Here is an 8,781-nt window from a genome sequence, read left to right on the forward strand (position 1 = left end):
GAAAAAAAATACACAGTTCCAGTAGACTTAAGTATTTTTTAATTTAAGTACACATGCTAAGGCTTTGTATTTCTTCCTAGGAAAACTTAGTTTTCATTTAGGTATCTGAAACTTTTATAGCCACCTGTCACTGACTATTTACATAGTCATCTGGCAGAAAAAGGTAAGACTGCTGCCTCCTGGGTCCCTAACAAGGCTCTACTGTGCTGAGTGTGACTGAGGTCACCAGAGCAAATCCACTGGGCTCTTCTCTATGACGGAGTAAAGTTCACCACTATTTAAATCCATTTCCATAAAGTTGACTGAGGCAGTGTGATTTAAGAGGCAACTTTGAGTACTACCTAAATAGCTGGGGTCATAAAGGAAGGTAGTTATCCCCAGGCTAGCATTAAGGTTTTATTTATGCAACTAATTTTCCCGGTCAACCTTCCAAGAATGGCCCCAATGCATGCTGAAAATAGGAGATAAGTAAAGCTGTAATCATGACACCAATTTCCTAGAAGATCTGACATTATCAGATTGATCTGAACACTGGAGAGGACCTATCAGGACAATCCTACATGTAAAACAAATTTCAACCTGAACTGCTTAGTTTCAATAATAAAATTTACAAAAACGCTATAGCTGTATCTGTGGCTGTCAATTCTGACTACAAGTTAAGAGTCACCTGGGAGGCTTTAAAAAACTACCAGAGCCTGGGCTCCACCCCCAACAAATTAAATCAGAATCCTGGGGGAAAGGCCTGGGCAGCACTATTGTTTAAAGCCCCTCCTTGTGAGTCTCACGTGAAATACCAGGGTAGAAAAGTACTAAAAAGGCCAGAACGTTGTTTTTTAGCTGTTGAAAGTGCTATATTTAAGTCATAATAATCATTTGAATGAAAATGGATAATAATGAATGGGTGGGTCAAACTTCAATCAGTTAAGTGTATTTCATGAAGACATCACACAAACTGGATAGTTTCAATTAAATGATCTATTTTGGCCAGTAAACTAGGTAAGCAGTAGATAAATGGAGGCATAACTAGACATGTTTTATCTCAAACTCTTCTGCTTAGAAGACATTTTTTTTAAAAGTAAAGCTGAACTTTTTGTACAATTAGTGTTTACTTTCCTTTAGAGAGCCATAAAAGAGTCCATGCAATAAATTTAGTGAAACATGCACAGAGGCAGAATGACTATGCACAAGCACATACATATGCTTCAAATCTGCAGACTAAGATGGGAGCCACTTGTGTATATATACAGACATACCTTACAAAATCCAATGAATGTGTAGGGAGAGACTCTGAAATTATGCCTAACAGAAAGGCCAAAATTTTGTTCTTAGTGTACTCAAAAATGAGTCCTTGAAGAGGAAAACACCAGGCTTCATTTCACAGGCCCTTTGAAGGTCTCCCTGGAAAAATGAACAGTGCACTCAAGGCTGGTGATACATTTTTTACTGCATGCATCTGGTTTTCATGTAGACTGTATTCTTGAAAATGCCTACTGCCAAGAATCCTAAGTTACTGCATAGCCCTTGGTAAATGGGCATTATCCCCAAAGTTTTTTTTTGTTTGTTTTGTTTGAGACTGATTTTCACTCTTTTTTCTTTGAGACAGAGTCTCGCTCTTTCTCCCAGGCTGGAGTGCAACGGCATGATCTCGGCTCACTGCAACCTCCGCCTCCCAGGTTCAAGCAATTCTCCTGTCTCAGCCTCCCGAGTAGCTAGGATTACAGGCACCTGCCACTCCGCCCTGCTAGTTTTTGTATTTTTAGCAGAGACGGGGTTTCATCAAGTTGGCCAGGCTGGTTTTGAACTCCTGACCGCATGTGATCCATCCGCCTTGGCCTCCCAAAGTGCTGGGATTACAGGCGTAAGCCACTGTGCCTGGCCCAAAGTTATTTTTAATTTAGAAATTATCTAACCTATCTTAAGTGTAACTTCTGGTTCTGCTAATTCAGACAAAAAAAAATGCAAGATTATTTTAGATTTGTGAGTTGTAGTGGTCAAATTAGATCTGATAGGCCAACAGCTAGTTGCTGTGTGATGTATCCTAAAGATCTGCAGCCTGCCTGCTAAGGCTAAGAATCAGGTCTGCTACACCACCTATGTCATTCTGGGGTCCAGGATGAAGACGTAGCAGGTAGCTGGGGCATAGTTTCTCATGACACTCACATTAGCACAAAATCCCAATCACATTTAAGGCATCCCAATCACATTTCAGGCATCCCATTTAAGGTATCTGCTTGCATCACATTTATATTCTTCCGCCGAACCAGTTACAGGCCAAGGCCAACACCTGTGGAGCAGGACATACACTCTCATGCAACGTTAAGTCACATGGCCAAAAAACCCCATCTCTCTACTAAAAATACAAAAAAAAACCAGGTGGCACATGCCTGTAGTCCCAGCTGCTCAGGAGGCTGAGGCAGGAGAATCGCTTGAACCCGGGAGGCAGAGGTTGCAGGAGGGGAAATCCCCCCCCTGAACCCCCCCCGGGGGGAAAGGGGACCCCTCTCAAAAAAAAAAAAAAAAAATACAACCCACAACATCTATGAATCCATCAATCTCCCAGTTATATATATTTTAAAGCCAATGTACTTAAGCTTTTTCTTTCCAAGTAATTATTTTTGACATCACGTAGATAATTTAGAATGTAAAAACATTAAAGTCGAGGTGCTAATACAAAATTGATATAATACAGACTTAGGAATAAAGATGACATACTCAAACTATAGAAGGAGCCAAAAAGTGGTTCTGGTGATGAAGTAATGTTGAAGCACATGTAAGGTTTAAATAAAACTGCTTCACTAGGCCGGAAACAGTAGTTCACTCCTGTAATCCCAGAACTTTAGGAGGCCAAGGCAGGAGGATCACTTGAGCCCAGGACACCTTGCACCTCCTAAAAACTTGTTTTTAATTAGCCAGGTGTGGTGGTGCACACCTGTAGTTCCAGCTACTCAGGAGGCTGAGGCAGGAGGATTGGTTGAGCCCAGGAGTTCGAGGCTGCAGTGAGCCAACATCACATCAGTGAACTCCAGCCTGGGCAACAGAGTGAGACACTGTCTCAAAACAAAACAAAACACCATCACTGACAAAAAACTGTTTCATGAAAACTTGGAGTGGGAAAATTCAGATTTTCTAAAATTTATCTCCTATTTTATATGTGTAATGAAATATTAACATACTTTCAATTATTTCACCTATATCACAAGAAGTTTATACATTCAGAACTTATTTGTTATTCTTCCTGAGAATGTAGGATATCACCTCATTTGAGAGTTGTCTTATAATCAAGCATATAGTGTAGTTTTAATATATTTATTTGAAATTCACCAGGCCACAAAGTTTCATCTTTATTCTACTTAATTTGGTCCATATAAGCTTTTTAGTAAAACTCATCTTTGTCTTTATAATACTTTTTTCAGTGAATATAAGGCAATAAACCTTCCTGAAATTCAGCTGTCATCCTACATTAGACTTCATATTATAAACATTTTTCTATACCACTCAACATTAAATACAAATGATTTTCAATGTACAGAACTGGTTCCTACTAAAATAAAAACAAAATAAGATCACCACCATAATATTTGAATGGTGTTTTGTAATTTTGTTATTTGGTATACTTTACTTTCTTGTAACAATAACTAAAAAAATTTTCAGGCCGGGCGCAGTGGCTCACACCTTAATCCCCGCATTTTGGGAGCCCAAGGCCAGCGGATCACGAAGTCAGGAGTTTGAGACCAGCCTGACCAACATGGTAAAACCCCATCTCTACTAAAAATACAAAAATTAGCTGGGCATGTTGGTGCGTGCCTGTAATCCCCGATACTCAGGAGGCTGAGGCAGGAGAATCACTTGAACCCGGGAAGCGGAGGTTGCAGTGAGCCGAAATCACGCCACTGCATTCCACTCTGGGCGACAGAGCAAGACTCTGTCTCAAAAAACATATATATATAAAATACATACATAAATAAGTACAAATAAAACTAGGGAAATTTGAATAAGATAGATGGGTTTTATCAATGTCAGTATCCCAGTCGTGATATCGTAATATAGATTACCAAGATGTTACCATTGGGGAAAAGGGATCTCTCTGCATTATTTCTTAGAACTGCATGCATATTTCAAATATCTGAAAATAGTTTGATTAAAAAATTGAGACACAGTAATTGTACTTCTTTACAATATTTGTTAAATAACAAGATAAAGTGGCAGGTTGTATGACTCAAGTAATTTTGAAGAATTGATAAGCATAAATGATAGTTAAGGTATTTTCACAAATGTAGTATGTATGGTACAACAGGAAAGTATATGTGACTTGGTGACCAAGTTGCAGGGGCTGCTAATACCACTATAATCTATTTCCTGTATTCATAGTTGAAAGAAGTACTAGATTTNATTATTTTTATATATCTATTATATATATATTTGGTAGTCAGAATTTTTCAAACAATGTAACCAAAGTTCTCAAAGTCCCCTGGAGGCCCCAGGGAGCCCAGGAACAAGGCAGTCTTTGGCTTTTAACTGTTTTATATACTGTGGTTCTGTGTAACTTTTAATTTGGGTAACAAAGGTTCTGCTATTTAAAAAAAAATTTAACCACCACTTGTGAATGATCAATAATAGTATTTAGGTGAGTTTTAAAAAGGCTCTTGGTGCCAGAAGCTTGGTTTAGCAGGCTATGCTTACTCATTAAAAGCTACATGTAATATGAAGCAACACTGGGGCATTAAATTTAGCAGTTGCTATGTTCATATGTCTATAGTTTGTGTGTATATATATACCACGTATTACCTAATTTAACCAAAGACACCTTTACCGGAACCATGTCAGACCATAATTATAAAGAATCCAAACCACTTTTCTATCGTTATTGTCCAACCTACACTCAGTGTCCGTCTCCCGCTTCCCTCCACTGTTTTGTTTTGTTCTAATTTGTCAGCGTAAAATTATATAAGAACCTCACCTATTTGTACTGGCTAGGACCTGAGAAGCTGCAAATAGACCAAAAACCCAGACAACAAATCAACAGACAGCCTGCTTGAGGCTCCTGTCTTGTTTGCTGCTTACTCTGAGACATCAATTTGTCATCATCTAGGATCTACAGCAATCAGAGGGGAGAGGAAATCAAAGAAGGAAGAAACAAGTTTGGGATGGCGGTAAAACAGCACCAAAACCTAGACACTGTGGGGTTTTTTGGAAGATTTTTCAAAAGTCATTTATTTCCAACACTCTCATTTTATAGATGAAGAATCTGAGCACCTGAGACTTCCCCAGCTTGTAGTATTCCTTTACTAATGAAATTAATAAAAACTCTAGCTCCAAAAGTGAAGGTTAATGATGAGTAAGCTTGTCTCTAATAAGTTTTTATAGATTTCAGTGGCTAGCTATCTGCTGTGACTTACTGCACTATAATTCCTGGTAATCCTCATGGAAACTAACTTTTTTCTTGATTGTGCTAGATCTCTATGGTAAACTTTCCAAATAGGGAGGTTTCAAGCTACTTGCCATATCTTTTCAGAAAAGTTAAGCATTCCCATATTTTTTGTTTATTTCTAACCAAGGGCATTTTCATGCATTGAAAACCAAGTGCTTATAATCCTGCTTTGAAGCTTGAGACGATAAACAAGATGTTACACAAATGATCATTCTAACTTCCCAGATAGGAATTTCTGCCCCCAAATGAATCAGAAAATGGACTCAACTTCACAGCTTCCTATGAGCACACTCTTCCTATGAGCTCCTATTTCTCAGATGTGGGAAGTGCACTGCCTGAATAACTATTAATATTTTTTAAACCCTAGAAACAATAAGAAGTTTACACAGGTGTTCAGCCCACTATGGAGGGTTCTCATCAGGACTGCCAAACTATCTCTCATTTACAATTTTTTCTTGACACAGGGTCTCCTTCTGTCATCCAGTCTGGAGTGTAGTGGTACAATTACCGCTCACTGCAGCCTCAGCCTCCAGGGTTCAAATGATCCTCCCAGGCTCAACTGATCTTCCCCCTTCAGCCTCCTGAGTAGCTGAGACCACAGGCAAGCGTCACCATTCCCGACTAATTTTTTCAGTTTTTAAATAGAGACAGGGTCTCGCTATATTGCTTAGTCTGGTCTCAAACTCTTCAGCTCAAGAGATCCTCCTACCTTGGCCTCCCAAAATGCTGGGGTTACAGGAGTGAGCCACTATCCTCAGTCTTCTACAAATGTTGGTACTACTAGTTTTTCCTTTACTGAACAATAAGTAGAAACCAAACATAAATGGTTAAAGCAGATAATCAAATAGTAAACATAGCTGGTGCTTTAAATAATAAAAATATATCATCAAATGGTAAACACAGTTGGTATTTTAAAGCCATTCCTAGAATAGTGCAATCTTGGTGCATTTTGATGCCAACCAGACTCTCTGAAAGGAAGCCACACTGCTGACATCATCCAAGGCTCCTCAGGATACCATTTGAGACAGGAATTGTGAAATGAATTGTCATTGTATTCATAAAAGAGGAGAAGGTGAAGTCCATCAAGGGGTACCCTCACCCCAAAACCATACCACCCTACTCAGGGATACCTGGACTCACTAGAAACGTAATTGCTCAAAGTGCTAAATCTATGATGGAGTAGAATTTTCCTATTTTTAAACTGACAATAATTGTGTATATTTATGGGATACAATGTCATTTTAGATCTATGTATACATTGTAGAAAGATTACATAAGGCAAATTAACAAATTCATCGCCTCACCAACTTGCCTTTTTTTTGGTAGTAAGAATGTTAAAAATCTATTCTTGGCCAGGCGCAGTGGCTCATGCCTGTAATACCAGCACTTTGGGAGGCTGAGGCAGGAGGATCACTTGAGGTCAGGTGTTCAAGACCAGCCTGGCCAACATAGCAAAACCCCATCTCTACTAAATATGAAAATTAAAAAAATAGCCAGTGTGGTGGTGTGCACCTGTAATGCTAGCTACTCAGGAAGCTGAGACAGGAGAATGGCGGAAACCTGGGAGGCGGAGGTTGCAGTAAGCAATGAGATCACGCTACTGCACCCCAGCCTGGGTGACAGAGCAAGACTCTGTCTCAAACAAAACAAAAAAAACAATCTTTTAGCAATTTTGAAATATACAATACATTACTATTAACCGTGATGAGTCCCATTTTCTGTGTCAAGAACTTGGTCTAAGAGGTTGAACATCTATCTCCATCCTCTCCATATTCACATCTAAATATCAAAAAGGGAAATAAAACTAACAGCTTTCAGTCATCCACAGGCAAATTAACTTCCAGAATCTAATGAACTGCTACAAAGCATGTTAGTTATACGGGTCCAAAGATAAATTAGATACAGATCCTATCCTCAGAAATTTTCCAGTATTCCATCACCATTCATTTTTATACTTGAAGAGCAGTTACCAGTTTTCAATAATGGTTTTACACACATGTGTAAACTTATGTTTTGCATAATTCTTCAAGGTGAGTTCTGTACACACATTTTCCCCCTTTATAGATAAGCAAACAGGTTTCGGAAGATTAAATGACTTGCCCACAGTCACTCAGAACTTGGAGAGCAAGCTATAGGGGTGAAACTCTGAAGTTTTATTCTGCTCACTATGTTACACAGCCTCCAAAAAGACAAAAACCTTGCAATCAAATTAGTGATATAAATAAGACCACATTACGCCTTTAAAGGGCTCTGTGACTCTGTTCTCCTCTGCTTCCCAGACACCAGATAAAGAATTGTTAAATAAAAGCTCCATGGCTCCATAGGTCCATTCAGACCCAACTAACAGCTATCAATCATTGGCAACTAAGCACAGTCTAAACAGGTACGTGAAATAAGTGCTGACTGCATCTTTTTTTTTCTTTTTTTGGCAGAGTCTTGCTCCATCACCCAGGCTGGAGTGCACTGGTGCAATCTCGCCTCACTGCAAACTCCACCTCCTGGGTTCAAGCAATTCTCATGCCTCAGCCTCCCAAGTAGCTGGTACTACAGGTGTGCACCACCACACCCAGCTAATTTTTTGTATTTTTAGTAGAGATGAGGTTTCACTGTGCTGGCCAGGCTGGTCTTGAACTCCTGACTTCAGGTGATCCACCTGCCTCAGCCTCCCAAAATGCTGAGATTTCAGGAGTGAGCCACTGCACCTGGCTCTGACTGCATCTTAATTATATAAAGTAAGTGAAGCTCATTTTCCATTTAATTAAAAAGCTTTACATTTAGAGTTAGTATTTCTCTTCAGCCAATACTCAAAAGGCAACTGTGAATCGCAGAGCTAGTGGCTTTCCTGATGTCAGAGTGCCACAGGAACAGGGATGACCAGGTAACACTGGGTAAGCAAATGAGATGGGACAAGGAAAAGTTTGGTTTTAAGTAAATTTGGGCCAGGTGCAGTGGCTCGTGCCCTTAATCTCAGCATTTTGGGAGTCTCAGGCGGGCAGATCACTTGAGGCCAGGAGTTTGAGACCAGCCTGGCCAATATAGCAAAACGCTATCTCTACTAAAAATGCAAAAATTAGCTGGGTGTGGTGGTGCACACCTGCAGTCCTAGTTACTCAGGTGGCTGAGGCAGGAGAACTGTTTGAACCTGGGAGGTGGAGGTTGCAGTGCGCCAAGATTGCGTCACTGCACTCCAACCTGGGCGACAGAGTGAGATTCTAAGTAAGTAAATAAATAAATTTGACTTACGATTAAACAAACTCCAAGGGGCAGAAAATTCCAAATGTGATAAACTACACATATACTCCATGGTCCAAGATATTCATTACACATATTTCTTTTTTTTTTTTTTTTTTTTT

The 8,781-nt window shown here is 39.5% G+C and overlaps 1 protein-coding gene across 2 annotated transcripts in view; it reads right to left on the minus strand.

The window, feature by feature from the left end:
- Window positions 1-8,781, minus strand: part of FMNL2 (formin like 2) — a 323,435-nt gene that overhangs the window by 175,085 nt on the left and 139,569 nt on the right. The window lies entirely within an intron of this gene.

The sequence above is a fragment of the Rhinopithecus bieti genome, unplaced genomic scaffold (assembly GCF_001698545.2).
Source record: "Rhinopithecus bieti isolate Rb0 unplaced genomic scaffold, ASM169854v2 scaffold_81617, whole genome shotgun sequence".
NCBI lineage: Eukaryota > Metazoa > Chordata > Mammalia > Primates > Cercopithecidae > Rhinopithecus > Rhinopithecus bieti.